We start from the raw sequence: 14752 nt of genomic DNA, 5'->3' as shown, positions 1-14752 counted from the left end.
ACCGAAAGGTTGAAGAGACGGTAGATGTGAAGTTTGATGAATCTAACGTCTCGCAAGTAGAGCAATTGCCAATTGATGTAGGAGACAAAGACCCTTCAGAAGAAATCCAAGACTTGTCTATTGGCAAGATTCGTCCAACGGAGGTGAAGGAGAGTACCTCGTCCGTCCAAGTGGAAGCTTCTACCTCACAACAAGGTGAACCAAGGGTTGACACGGAAGCATCCACAAGTGGGACACGTCAGGATGAAGAACACGAGGAAGTACACCAAGATGAACCTCATCAACCTCATCCTCCACCTCGACAAGAGAACGACAACGTCAACAATGAAGAAGGCCAAGAAGAAGAACAATATGATGAAGAAGATGTTCCACCCCGACCCAAGCAAAATCTCTCACGAGTTCGAGCAAGAGTCTCAAGATACCATCCCGTCGAACAAATCTTCAATGATGTCCAAACCGGGAGAATCACTCGCTCTAAAACTCGTTTGGCTAATTTTTGTGAGCATTATTCATTCATCTCTAGGATTGAACCTATGAAGGTTGAAGAAGCATTGGAAGATCCGGATTGGATAAATGTCATGCATGAAGAGCTACACAACTTTGAGAGAAACCAAGTGTGGACATTGGTCGAGAAGCCCGACAACAACCACAACATCATCGGTACCAAATGGGTGTTTCGCAACAAGCAAGATGAAGATGGACAAGTCATTCACAACAAAGCATGTCTCGTCGCCCAAGGTTACACTCAAGTCGAAGGTATGGACTATGGTGAGACATATGCCCTCGTTGCTAGACTTGAATCCATCCGCATCTTACTTGCCTATGCTAATCACCATAATATCACCTTGTACCAAATGGACATTAAAAGTGCATTTCTAAATGGTGAAATTGAGGAGGAAGTTTATGTTAAACAACTTCCCGGCTTCATTAATCCTAAGAAACCCGACCATGTTTACAAACTTCACAAATCTCTTTATGGTCTTAAACAAGCTCCTAGGGCGTGGTATAAATGCTTGACCAAGTTCCTTATTGAAAAAGGCTTTGACATTGGAAAGATAGATTCTACTCTTTTTACTAAAGGGTTAATGGTGAATTATTCGTGTGCCAAATTTATGTTGGTGATATCATATTTGGTTCGACTAAACCCCATTTTAGTGAAAAGTTTGGGAAGCTAATGTCGGAGAACTTTGAGATGTCTATGATGAGTGAACTCAAGTTCTTTCTTGGTTTGCAAATTAAGCAAACTAAGGAGGGTACCTTTGTTTCCCAAACAAAGTACACCAAGGATTTATTCATGAAGTTCAACATGCAAGAATGCAAAGGTATGAATACACCCATGCCTACTAGTGGGCATCTTGACTTGACCAAGGATGGCGAGCCGGTTGACCAAAAGGTTTATCACTCTATGATTGGTTCATTGTTATATCTATGTGCCTCCCATCCCGATATTATGCTAAGTGTGTGCATGTGTGCATGATATCAAGCGCCCCCCAAAGAATGTCATATTAAGGCTATGAAAAGGATAGTGAGGTACTTAATCCATACACCAAAATTTGGCATTTGGTATCCTAAGAGGTCTTCTTTTGATCTTGTTGGCTATTCTGACTCGACTATGTCGGAGATAAGGTTGATAGGAAGTCCACTTCGGGTACTGATACGTCTCCAACGTATCTATAATTTTTTATTGTTCCATGCTATTATATTATCTATTTTGGATGTTTATGGGCTTTATTATGCACTTTTATATTATTTTTGGGACTATAACTGAAGGCCTAGTGCAAAATGCTGTTTTTTTTCCTATTTCAGTGTTTCGCAGAAAAGGAATATCAAACGGAATCCAAACGGAATGAAACCTTCGCGACGATCTTTTTTGGAACAAAGGCAATCCAGGAGACTTGGAGTGGACGTCAAGGAAGCAACGAGGCAGCCACGAGGTAGGGCGGCGTGCCCCCACCCCCGTGGGCCCCTCGCAGCTCCACCGACCAACTTCTTTCGCCTATATATACTCTTATACACTGAAAACATCAAGGGAGCCACGAAACCACTTTTCCACTACAACCTTCTGTACCTGTGAGATCCCATCTGGTGACCTTTTCCGGCGATCTGCCGAAGGGGGATTCAATCACGTAGGGCTTCTACATCAACACCATAGCCTCTCCGATGATGTGTGAGTAGTTTACCATAGACCTTCGGGTCCATAGTTATTAGCTAGATGGCTTCTTCTCTCTCTTTGGATCTCAATACAAAGTTCTCCTCAATGTTCTTGGAGATCTATTCAATGTAATTCTTTTTGCGGTGTGTTTGCCGAGATCCGATGAATTGTGGGTTTATGATTAAGATTATGTATGAGCAATATTTGATTCTTCTCTAAATTCTTATATGCATGATTTGATATCTTTGCAAGTCTCTTCAAATTATCAGTTTGGTTTGGCCTACTAGATTGATCTTTCTTGCAATGCGAGAAGTGCTTAGCATTGGGTTCAATCTTGCGGTGTCCTTTCCCAGTGACAATAGGTGCAGCAAGGCACGTATTGTATTGTTGCCATCGAGGATAAAAAGATGGGGTTTATATCATATTGCTTGAGTTTATCCCTCTACATCATGTCATCTTGCCTAATGCATTACTCTGTTCTTTTGAACTTAATACTCTAGATGCATGCTGGATAGGCGGTCGATGTGTGGAGTAATAGTAGTAGATGCAGAATCATTTCAGTCTACTTGACACGGATGTGATGCCTATGTTCATGATCATGCCTAGATATCATCATAACTATGCGCTTTTCTATCAATTGCTCGGCAGTAATTTGTTCACCCACCTAGGATAAAAAGATGGGGTTTATATCATATAAGTTTCCGATCTACAATTCTAGTTTACTATTTATTTTGCAATCTTTACTTTTCAATCTATACAAAAAAATACCAAAAATATTTATCTTATTATCTCTATCAGATCTCACTTTTGTAAGTGACCGTGAAGGGATTGACGACCCCTTTATCGCGTTGGTTGTGAGCTTCATGTTTGTTTGTGCAGGTACTCGGTGACTTGCATGTAGTCTCCTACTAGATTGATACCTTGGTTCTCAAAAACTAAGGAAAATACTTACGCTACTTTGCTGCATCACCCTTTCCTCTTCAAGGGAAAACCAACGCATGCTCAAGAGGTAGCAAGAAGGATTTCTGCCGCCGTTACCGGGGAGATCTACGCCAAGTCAAGACATACCAAGTACCCATCGCAAACTCTTATCCCTCACATTACATTATTTGCTAGTTGCCTCTCGTTTTCCTCTCCCCCACTTCACCCTTGCCGTTTTATTTGCCTCTTTTCCATTTGCCCTTTTTCCGTTCGTCTCTTTTCGCTTGCCTCTTGTGTGTTCGTGTGTTAGATCGCTTTGCCCTCATGTCTAGTTCTCCTATCATTGTTAACACTCCCGATAATGAAGTTCTTAATTTTAAACAAAGGGAGGGAGAAAACTTAAAAGATGCTTGGTATAGAATTTACAATGCTCAAAATAGATCTATTAAAAAGCAATCTACTTCCGTTCTTCTTCGTAATTTTTACGTAGGCATCACTCCTTGGTATAGATATGTTCTTGACACCATCACCAGAGGGAATTTCTTGGGAAGCCATACTTTTGAGTCTTATAATGCTACGATAGATTTGTTAGGCCCACCACCTCTTTTGGTCAATGGACTATTTTAGCTTTGGAACATGTGATGCAAAGGCTTGATATTATTGAAAATAAAATTGCCACTGTAGAGCTAATTGAAAATTTGGATAAAAGGATCCACAATCAAATTACTCAATATGGATCTAAGGTAGGAGTTACTCTAAAAAATCTTAAGGAAAAGGAACCCATAGTTAATGAAAAGATAGATCAAGATTCCACTCGAATTGATAAACTCGAAGAGATTATTACCAACTTGGGGCCCGCTTTTTCTGCCGTTAAAAACACCTCAAATCCTCCTCCTGCCAAAGTTGCCAAATTTATCTATGTTCCTAACAATAAGGGTGAATCTTCTAGTAAGAAAAATGAAGATCTCAAATCAATAAGTGTTCACCCCAACTTTTAGATATCGTTAAGGAACCTTTGGCTACAAGTGAATTTCTTGATTTCCTACCTAGGAGTTTGATCATTTGCAAAAATAAAGAACCTCCTAAGGGCTATACGTGTTCAATTGAAGAATTACCTACCAAAGAGGACAATACCTAGATCTATTCTTGCTTTTATGCCTAGCTAGGGGCGTTAAACGATAGCGCTTGCTGGGAGGCAACCCAATTTTATTTTTGTTCCTTGCTTTTTGTTCCTGTTTAGTAATAAATAAATCATCTGTCCTCTGCTATGATTGTGTTTTTTATGTTTTAATTAGTGTTTGTGCCAAGTAAAGCCTTTAGGATCTTCTTGGATGATTGTCATTTGATCTTGCTGAAAAAACAGAAAGTATGCGCTCACGAGAATAATTTTCATTTTAAACCAGAGAGTGATATAAAATACTAATTCCAACTGTAGTAGATCAATATACAAATTATTTAGGATTTCCTAATTTCTCAGGATTTTTGGAGTTACAGAAGTATTCGAAACCTACAGATTACTACAGACTGTTATGTTTTTGACAGATTCTGTTTTTCGTGTGTTGTTTGCTTATCTTGATGAATCTATGGCTAGTATCGGGGGGTATGAACCATGGAGAAGTTGGAATACAGTAGGTTTAATACCAATATAAATAAATAATGAGTTCATTACAGTACCTTAAAGTGGTGGTTTGTTTTCCTATACTAACGGAGCTCATGAGATTTTCTGTTGAGTTTTGTGTTGTGAAGTTTTAAAGTTTTGTGGGTAAAGATTTGATGGATTTCGGAACAAGGAGTGGAAAGAGCCTAAGCTTGGGGATTACCAAGGCACCCCAAGGTAAAATTCAAGGACAACCAAAAGCCTAAGCTTGGTGATGCCCCGGATGGCATCCCCTCTTTCGTTTTCATCTATCGGTAACTTTACTTGAGGCTATATTTTTATTCACCACATGATATGTGTATTGCTTGGAGCGTCTTGTATGATTTGAGTCTTTGCTTTTTAGTTTACCACAATCATCCTTGCTGTACACACCTTTTGGGAGAGACACACATGAATCGAAATTTATTAGAATACTCTATGTGCTTCACTTATATCTTTCGAGCTAGATAATTTTTCTCTAGTGCTTCACTTATATCTTTTTAGAGCACGGTGGTGGTTTTATTTTATAGAAATTACTGATCCCTCATGCTTCACTTATATTATTTTGAGAGTATTTTAGAACAACATGGTAATTTGCTTTGGTTATGAAATTAGTCCTAATATGATAGACATTCGGGATGGGTATAATAAAAACTTTCATATAGAGTGCATTAAATGTTATGAGAAGTTGGATTCTTGATAGTTGTTTTGAGATATAAAGGTGGTAATATTAGAGTTGTGCTAGTTGTGTAATTATGGAATTGAGAAATACTTGTGTTGAAGTTGGCAAGTCCCGTAGCATGCACATATGGTAAAAGTTGTGTGACAAATTTGAAGCATGAGGTGTTCTTTGATTGCTTTCCTTATGAGTGGCAGTCGGGGACGAGCGGTGGTATTTTCCTACCAATCTATCCCCCTAGGAGCATGCGCATAGTGCTTGGTTTTGATGACTTGTAGATTTTTGCAATAAGTATGTGAGTTCTTTATGATTAATGTTGAGTCCATGGATTATATACACTCTCACCCTTCCAACATTGCTAGCCTCTGATAACCCACAAATATAGGAGATTGCAACAGTTTTTGAGGGTAGAGTATTCAACCCAAATTTATTGATTCAACACAAGGGGACCCAAATAATATTCTCAAGTATTAGCAGCTGAGTTGTCAATTCAACCACACCTGGAAACTTAATATCTGCAGCAAAGTGTTTAGTAGCAAAGTAATATGATAGTAGTGGTAACGGTAGCAAAAGTAATTTTTTTGGTGTTTTGTAGTGATGATAATAATAGCAACGGAAAAGTAAATAAGCGAAGAACAATATATGGAAAGCTCGTAGGCAATGGATCAGTGATGGAGAATTATGTCGGATGCGGTTCATCATGTAATAGTCATAACCTAGGGTGACACTGAAAGTGCGTTATATCGACTAGAGGGGGGTGAATAGGTGATTTTTATGAATTCTTCACTGAGGAATTTCAGGGTGAGGAAATTCCTGAGTGAAGAACTACTTGCAGCGGAATAAGTACTCAGAAGTAAACATAACTGAGCATGAGCATGGTCTTCATGAAGAAATGAAAACAAGCACAGAGTATAGAAAGCGTAAACACAGGATAACACATGATAAGACAAACAAACTTAAGAAATTGAACTGATGAAATAGAGAAAGTCTTCAGTCAAAGTCTTCAAACAGATATGAAAAAGCTGTAACACCCAGGATGCGGCTATATCTCCCATGTGTCGGGGCACGACTTAGAGGCATAACCGCATGGTAGGCATGTCGCAAGAGGGGTAATCTTTACACATCCCATGTACTGAACAAGAAAGGGATAAAGAGTTGGCTTACAATCGCCACTTCACACAATACATAAATATATCATACATCATCCAGAATACAATCAAGGTCCGACTACAGAACCAAAATAAAGAAAGACAACCCCAAATGCTAGATCCCCGATCGCCCCAACTGGGCTCCACTACTGATCATCCGGAAAAGAAACATAGCAACGGCCCGAATCCTCGTCGAACTCCCACTTGAGTTCGGTAGCGTCCCCTGCACTGGCATCATCGGCACCTGCATCTGTTTTGGAAGTATCTGTGAGTCACGGGGACTCAGCAATCTCACACCCTCGCGATCAAGACTATTTAAGCTTAAAGGTAGGAAAAGGGTCGTGAGGTGGAGTTGCAGCAAGCACTAGCATATATGGTGGCTAACTTACGCAAAAGAGAGCGAGAAGAGAAGCAACGCACGGTCGAGAAGCTATAAGTGATCAAGAAGTGATCCTGAAACTACTAACGCTCAAACATAACACAAGAACCGTGTTCACTTCCCAGGCTCCGCCGATAAGAGACCATCACGGTTACACACGCGGTTGATTCATTTTAATTAAGTTATGTGTCAGGTTCTCTACAACCGGATATTAACAAATTCCCATCTGCCCATAACCGCAGCACAGCTTTCGAAAGTTCAAGCCCTGCAAGGGTGTCCCAACTTAGCCCATCACAAGCTCTCACGGTGAACGAAGGATATTCCTTCTCCCAGGAAGACCCGATCAAACTCGGAATCTCGGTTACAAGACATTTCGACAATGGTAAAACAAGACCAGCAAGACCGCCCGATGCGCCGACATCCCGATAGGAGCTGCACATATCTCGTTCTCAGGGCAACACCGGATGAGCAACCCGTACAACTAAAACCAGCCCTCAAGTTTCCTCGAGGTGGTGCTGCAAGGGGCACTAGTTCGGACCAACACTTAGAGAAGCACTGGCCCGGGGGGTTAAAATAAATATGACCCTTGAGTCTGCAGAACCCAAGGGAAGGTGATAGGTTGTTAGGCAAATGTAAAACCAAGGTTGGGCCTTGCTGGAGGAGTTTTATTCAAAGCGAACTGTCAAGGGGTTCCCATAACACCCAACCGCGTAAGGGCCGCAAAAATCAAGGAACATAACACCGGTATGACGGAAACTAGGGCGGCAAGAGTGGAACAAAACACTAGCATAAGGCCGAGCCTTCCACCCTTTACCAAGTATATAGATGCATTAAAATAAATATGATATAATAATGATATCCCAACATATCCATGTTCCAACATGGAACAAACTCCATCTTCACCTGCAACTAGCAACGCTATAAGAGGGCTGAGCAAAGCGGTAACAAAGCCAAACAACGGTTTGCTAGGAATGGTGGGTTAGAGGCTGACATGGCAAAAAGGGAGGCATGATATATCAAGTGGTAGGTATCGCGGCATAGCAAAAGAGCGAACAACTAGCAAGCAAAGATAGAAGTGATTTTGAGGGTATGGTCATCTTGCCTGAGATGCCGCAAGGAAGAAGAACGAGTCCATGAAGAAGACACACGGACGTAGTCGAACGGATCCTCACAACTTCGAAACGAAACCGAAGCTAACGAGAGAAGCAACCCGGAAAGAAGCAAGCAACATAGTAAACAACCATCACAAAGACATGGCATGATGCACAACCAAAGTATGATGCATGCCCGATTTAAATATGCATGGCATGGCAAAGTGCACAAACAAAACTACAAGTTAAGTGGAGCTTGCATATTGACGAAACACCACATCAATTATTTAGTTCACTCCCGGTTAGGTACTCAACAATATTAAATGTTGTTAAACATGGCAAGAGATGAAACATGAGTAAAATACACAGTTAGGCATTTTAAATGAGGCCGGAAACATCAAACAACAATTCTGGTAAATCCTCATGTGCATTTAGTAATTTAATGCAAACAACAATTTTAACCATTTTAAATGTTGTTATCATGATGCGAATGACATTTGCAAGTTTTATGCAATTTGGAAAACTTGACAAGAGCATGATATTAAGCATTTGTCATCGTGGCGGAAAAGAAAGGGGTGCCACGACAATGACAACGGAAATGGTGCCACGGCAACATTCCGGTTCCGATAGCTCACGGAGATACCGGTGCAAAAGGAAAAGTGACGGGAGCGTGACATGCGATAGAAGGTGGGGTCCTCCCGGTTACCAGGTGTCCCAAGTGTCGACAGCATGGAAGCGAGAGACACTACGGACAGGGTGCAGACAACGGGTGCATCTCATACAACACATGCTATCGTTCTCGGATGGTCGTCTCGGGATTATACCTTCGAAGAGTGCGTTTCGAAGCGGATCAGTTCATAGAGGAAGTAGTCGTTCACGGGTCATCGAGGGAAGTAGAGGTTCATGTCCGTAGATGTTCGGGGTCACGACACGGAACTTGACGTCCACGGGGTCTTCAGCGATGGTCGTGGTTCATGTTTTGTAGACGTTCGGGCGGCGGTAGTGGGACACGTTTTGGAGGGGAAGCAGAGGTTCACGTTTCGTAGTCGTTCGGGGTCGCCGATAGTTGTACCCAGTCATTGTTGGACTTGACGGATCCGATGCCTCCGGACGTAGTGGTACATGTTCGTTTTTCGGAGAGGTACTTGGCGTTCTTCGGTCATAGGTACTTGACGTTTTTGCTACCCGGGTCTTCGACGACGGTAGTTGTACACATGATGTTGGGGTACTTGTCGGTCCGGTCTTGACGAAGTAGATGTACACGTTGTCGGGGCTTGTCGCATCACCGGGTGTAGTCGTACATGTACGGAGTGGAACTTGGCGTGTCCATGTACTTGCCCGTCTCCGATTGCACGGAGATGTAACAGGACGACGACGGTAAGTGCAGTGTGACCCCGGGTCTACCGAGGTTTGGGAAGAGCGAAACGAAGCAGCACCACGGCTAGGTTTTGGCGGTCAACGAAGAAGGCCGGCCAATCTCGGTCTTGCGGGCAGCAAGGGAAGGAGCAGGGGCTCGCTTGGCTTTGGTGCAGGTTGCAGCCCACGTCGAAGTAGAGAGGAGACGAACGATGCCGCGGGGTCGAAGCAGAGGACGTGGACGCAGGGGACTCGTCCATGGCGCCCTGACCTTCAGTGCACAACGAGGCAGCGAGGAGGGGTCTCTTCGGTGAGCTGTGGGCGGCCAATGCTCGAGGAGAGGCCGCGGGCGGCTGGATTCGGCCGGAGGCGATTCCCTATGCGCGGGGACGAGAACGAGAGGGAGTCAGAGGTGGTGCAGGGCAGGGCAGGATGCTACCTCTTGAGCACTTGCGTTGATTTTCCCTTGAAGAGGAAAGGGTGGTGCAGCAAAGTAGCGTAAGTATTTCCCCAGTTTTTGAGAACCAAGGTATCAATCCAGTAGGAGGCTACGTGCCAGTCCCTCGCACCTACATGATACGTCTCCAACGTATCTATAATTTTTGATTGCTCCATGCTATGTTATCTACTGTTTTGGGCAATATTGGGCTTTATTACCCACTTTTATATTATTTTTGGGACGAACCTATTAACCGGAATTGCTGTTTTTTCCTATTTCAGTGTTTCGAAGAAAAGGAATATCAAACGGAGTCGAAACGGAACGAAATCAACTGGAGAAGTTATTTTTGGAAGGAAAGCTACCGGATGGACTTGGACCCCACGTCAGGAGCCAAGGGAGGTGCTCACGAGGGTGGGGGGCGCCCCCCTAGGGCGCTCCCCCTTCTTCGTGGGGCCCCCGAAGCTCCACCGACGTACTTCCTACACCCATATATATTCACGTACCCTAAAACTTCCAGAACAGACAATAGATCGGGAGTTCCGCCGCCAGAAGCCTCCGTAGCCACCAAAAGCCAATCTAGACCCGTTCCGGCACCCTGCCGGAGGGGGCAATCCCTCTCCGGTGGCCATCTTCATCATCCCGGTGCTCTCCATGATGAGGAGGGAGTAGTTCTCCCTTGGGTCTGAGGGTATGTACCAGTAGCTATGTGTTTGATCTCTCTCTCTCTCGTGTTCTTGAGGTGATACAATCTTGATGTATCGCGAGCTTTGCTATTATATTTGAATCCTATGATGTTTTCTCCCCCTCTACTCTCTTGTAATGGATTGAGTTTCCCCTTTGAAGTTATGTTATCGGATTGAGTCTTTAAAGATTTGAGAACATTTGATGTATGTCTTGCCGTGTGTATTTGTGGTGACAATGGGATACCACGTGATTCACTTGATGTATGTTTTGGTGATCAACTTGTGGGTTCCGCCCATGAACCTATGCATAGGGGTTGGCACATGTTTTCGTTGTGATTCTCTGGTAGAAACTTTGGGGCACTCTTTGAGGTTCTATGTGTTGGTTGAATAGATGAATCTGATATTGTATGATGCATATCGTATAATCATACCCACGGATACTTGAGGTGACATTGGAGTATCTAGGTGACATTAGGGTTTTGGTTGATTTGTGTCTTAAGGTGTTATTCTAGTACAAACTCTAGGGCTGTTTGTGACACTTATAGGAATAGCCCAACAGATTGATTGGAAAGAATAACTTTGAGGTGGTTTCATACCCTACCATAATCTCTTCGTTTGTTCTCCGCTATTAGTGACTTTGGAGTGACTTTTTGTTGCATGTTGAGGGATAGTTATGTGATCCAATTATGTTATTATTGTTGAGGGAACTTGCACTAGTGAAAGTATGAACCCTAGGCCTTATTTCCTAGCATTGCAATACTGTTTACGCTCACTTTTATCATTAGTTACCTTGCTGTTTTTATATTTTCAGATTACAAAAACCTTTATGTACTATCCATATACCACTTGTATCACCATCTCTTCGCCGAACTAGTGCACCTATACAATTTACCATTGTATTGGGTGTGTTGGGGACACAAGAGACTCTTTGTTATTTGGTTGCAGGGTTGCTTGAGAGAGACCATCTTCATCCTACGCCTCCTACGGATTGATGAACCTTAGGTCATCCACTTGAGGGAAATTTGCTACTGTCCTACAAACCTCTGCACTTGGAGGCCCAACAACGTCTACAAGAAGAAGGTTGTGCAGTAGATATCAAGCTCTTTTCTGGCACCGTTGCCGGGGAGGTGAGTGCTTGAAGGTATATCTTTAGTTCTTGCAATCGAATCTTTTTGTTTCTTATTTTAGCACTAGTTTAGTTTATAAAAGAAAACTAAAAAATGGAATTGAGTTTGTCTCATACGCTTCACCTTTTTAATATCTTTCATAAGTATGATGGAAAGGAAAATTGTGCCCAAATGCTAGAAGAAGAATTACATAGAATGCTTGGCATAAAATATGCGAATGATGAGCATGATTGCAGTGTTGTTAGTAAGAATTCTTTGAATATCCATGATACTAATGATGATTGCACTAGTTATGATGAAAATGTCTCCTATAAACATGTCAATTTTTGTGGAGTACATTGGGTTTGTAAGTACACACCAAATAGGGAAGACAGATATTGCAAGAGGCATAAGTACTTAGAAATCAAATTGTTGCAAGAAAGGCTAGATGATTGTGCTGAAAATTTAAACTTTCTTAGCCATACTTGTGAACTTTGCAATGAACATGATCATTTCAGTACCCAATGCAAATTGTTTCATGATCGTATCGTGTCCAAAAATTGTGATGACTTGATTTCCCTTGCACATCATAATGAACTTAGTTTGCTCTTGGGTTATGAAGAAATGAAACATATAACTAAGGATATTCCAAAATTTGCCCTTGATAGAGTTCTTCATTTTGATCTAGAGGAAATTTATATGTATTGTGCGGTGAATTGTATTGAAAACCCTTATATTGCTAATTACATAAATAAAAGAAAACAAATAGAGGATGAAGAGAATACTAATGAAAGGAAGCGACTTCCCAATATCCTCCTATTATTCTATGAAATCAGGTAACGAGGAGGAGCCTCCTATTCAACCAATCTCCATTAATAAGGAGCTCCAAAAAGAGGATTGAACCCACACATGATGTGTGGTGAAGAAGAAGAAAAGAAAAAGGAAGAGAGGTAAAAAGATATCTCTCCCAAATAATCCTACTCCTATTACTATTGTGCCTCATGAAATAAATTGTGGAAGATAATGATACTTCTTATGATCTTGAAAAATCTTTTTGCACTTGCTTGAAGAAATATAATTTGCTATACTATTGGTGCTATCTATACTATTAATGATGAGAGTGATTATGCTTATGATATGAAAAGGCCCCAAGCTTGGGAAGCTATGTTTGACTAAGATGATGTTTTTGAGAATATATTTTGCTGCAAATTAATGTTTGTCCCAAGCTTGGGATGCTATGTTTGATGAAGATGATATTTTTAGTCTCCCAAGTTTTGATATGCAAATTTATAATGATGATAGCAGGCCTCCTACTTATGATGATTATTGTGATGATACTTATGCTATAAAAAGTAGTGATTATATTTATAAAACTTGTCATGATTATGGTTACCCCTTCTCTAAACATTATTCTTTTAATCTGTAAACAATTTATAGTATTCGAGTTTCTTATGACACTTCCACTATCCCGAATGAGAAGAATTTTGCTTATGTGGAGAGTAATAAAATTTATATGCTTGTAGATCATGAAAATAATGCTTTAGGTGCTAGTTATATTGTTGAATTCATTCATGATGCTACTGAAAATTATTATGAGGGAGGAATATATGCTTGTAGGAATTGCAATAATATCAAGTTTCCTCTATATGTGCTTAAAATCTTGAAGTTTTGCTTGCTTTACCTTCCTATGCTAATTGATTATTGTTTCCATAGGTTGTTTGCTCACAAAATCCCTATGCATAGTAAGTGGGTTAGACTTAAATGTGCTAGTCATATTCTTCATGATGCTCTCTTTATGTTTCAGTTCTTATCCTTTATGTGAGCATCATTGAAATCATCATGCCTAGCTAGGGGCGTTAAACGATAGCGCTTGTTGGGAGGCAACCCAATTTTATTTTTTCCTTGCTTTTTGTTCCTGTTTAGTAATAAATAATTCATCTAGCCTCTGTTTAGATGTGGTTTTATGCTTTTAATTAGTGTTTGTGCCAAGTAGAACCTTTGGGAAGACTTGGGGAAAGTCTTGTTGATCATGCTGTAAAAAACAGAAACTTTAGCGCTCACGAGAATTGCTGCCATTTTTATTTGGAGAGTGATATTTAGTTAATTATTTTTTAAGATGATTAATAGATAAATTACTCAGGTCCAGCAATTTATTTTAGATAATTATGAGTTCCATAATTATACGTTTGATACAGATTACTACAGACTGTTCTGTTTTTGACAGATTCTGTTTTCGATGTGTTGTTTGCTTATTTTGATGAATCTATGAGTAGTATCGGAGGGTATGAACCATAGATAAGTTGGAATACAGTAGGTTTAACACCAATATAAATTAAGAATGAGTTCATTACAGTACCTTGAAGTGGTGATTTATTTTCTTATACTAACGGAGCTCACACGTTTTCTACTTTAAGTTTTGTGTTGTGAAGTTTTCAAGTTTTGGGTAAGGATTTGATGGACTATGGAATAAGGAGTGGCAAGAGCCTAAGCTTGGGGATTCCCAAGGCACCCCAAGGTAATATTCAAGGACAACCAAAAGCCTAAGCTTGGGGATGCCCCGGAAGGCATCCCCTCTTTCGTCTACTTCCATCGGTAACTTTATTTGGAGCTATATTTTTATTTACCACATGATATGTGTTTTGCTTGGAGCGTCATTTTATTTTATTTTGTTTTGCTTGCTGTTTGAATAAAATACCAAGATCTTAAATTCTTAAATGTTAGAAAGTCTTCACATAGTTGCATAATTATTCGACTACTCATTGAGCTTCACTTATATTTTTTGGAGTAGTTTGTTATTTGCTCTAGTGATTCACTTACATCTTTTTAGAGCACGGTGGTGGTTTTATTTTATAGAAATAATTGATCTCTCATGCTTCACTTATATTATTTTGAGAGTCTTTAGAACAGCATGGTAGTTTGTTTTGGTTATGAAACTAGTCCTAATATGATGGGCATCCAAGAGGGATATAATAAAAACTTTCATATAGAGTGCATTGAATACTATGAGAAGTTTGATACTTGATGATTGTTTTGAGATATGAAGATGGTGATATTAGAGTCATGCTAGTTGAGTAGTTGTGAATTTGAGAAATACTTGTGTTGAAGTTTGTGATTCCCGTAGCATGCACGTATGGTGAACCGTTATGTGATGAAGTCGGAGCA

The sequence above is a fragment of the Triticum aestivum genome, chromosome 6A (assembly GCF_018294505.1).
Source record: "Triticum aestivum cultivar Chinese Spring chromosome 6A, IWGSC CS RefSeq v2.1, whole genome shotgun sequence".
In the NCBI taxonomy this organism is placed as follows: Eukaryota; Viridiplantae; Streptophyta; class Magnoliopsida; order Poales; family Poaceae; genus Triticum; species Triticum aestivum.
The sequence above is the reverse complement of the archived record's forward strand: the minus strand, read 5'-3'. Positions refer to the sequence as shown.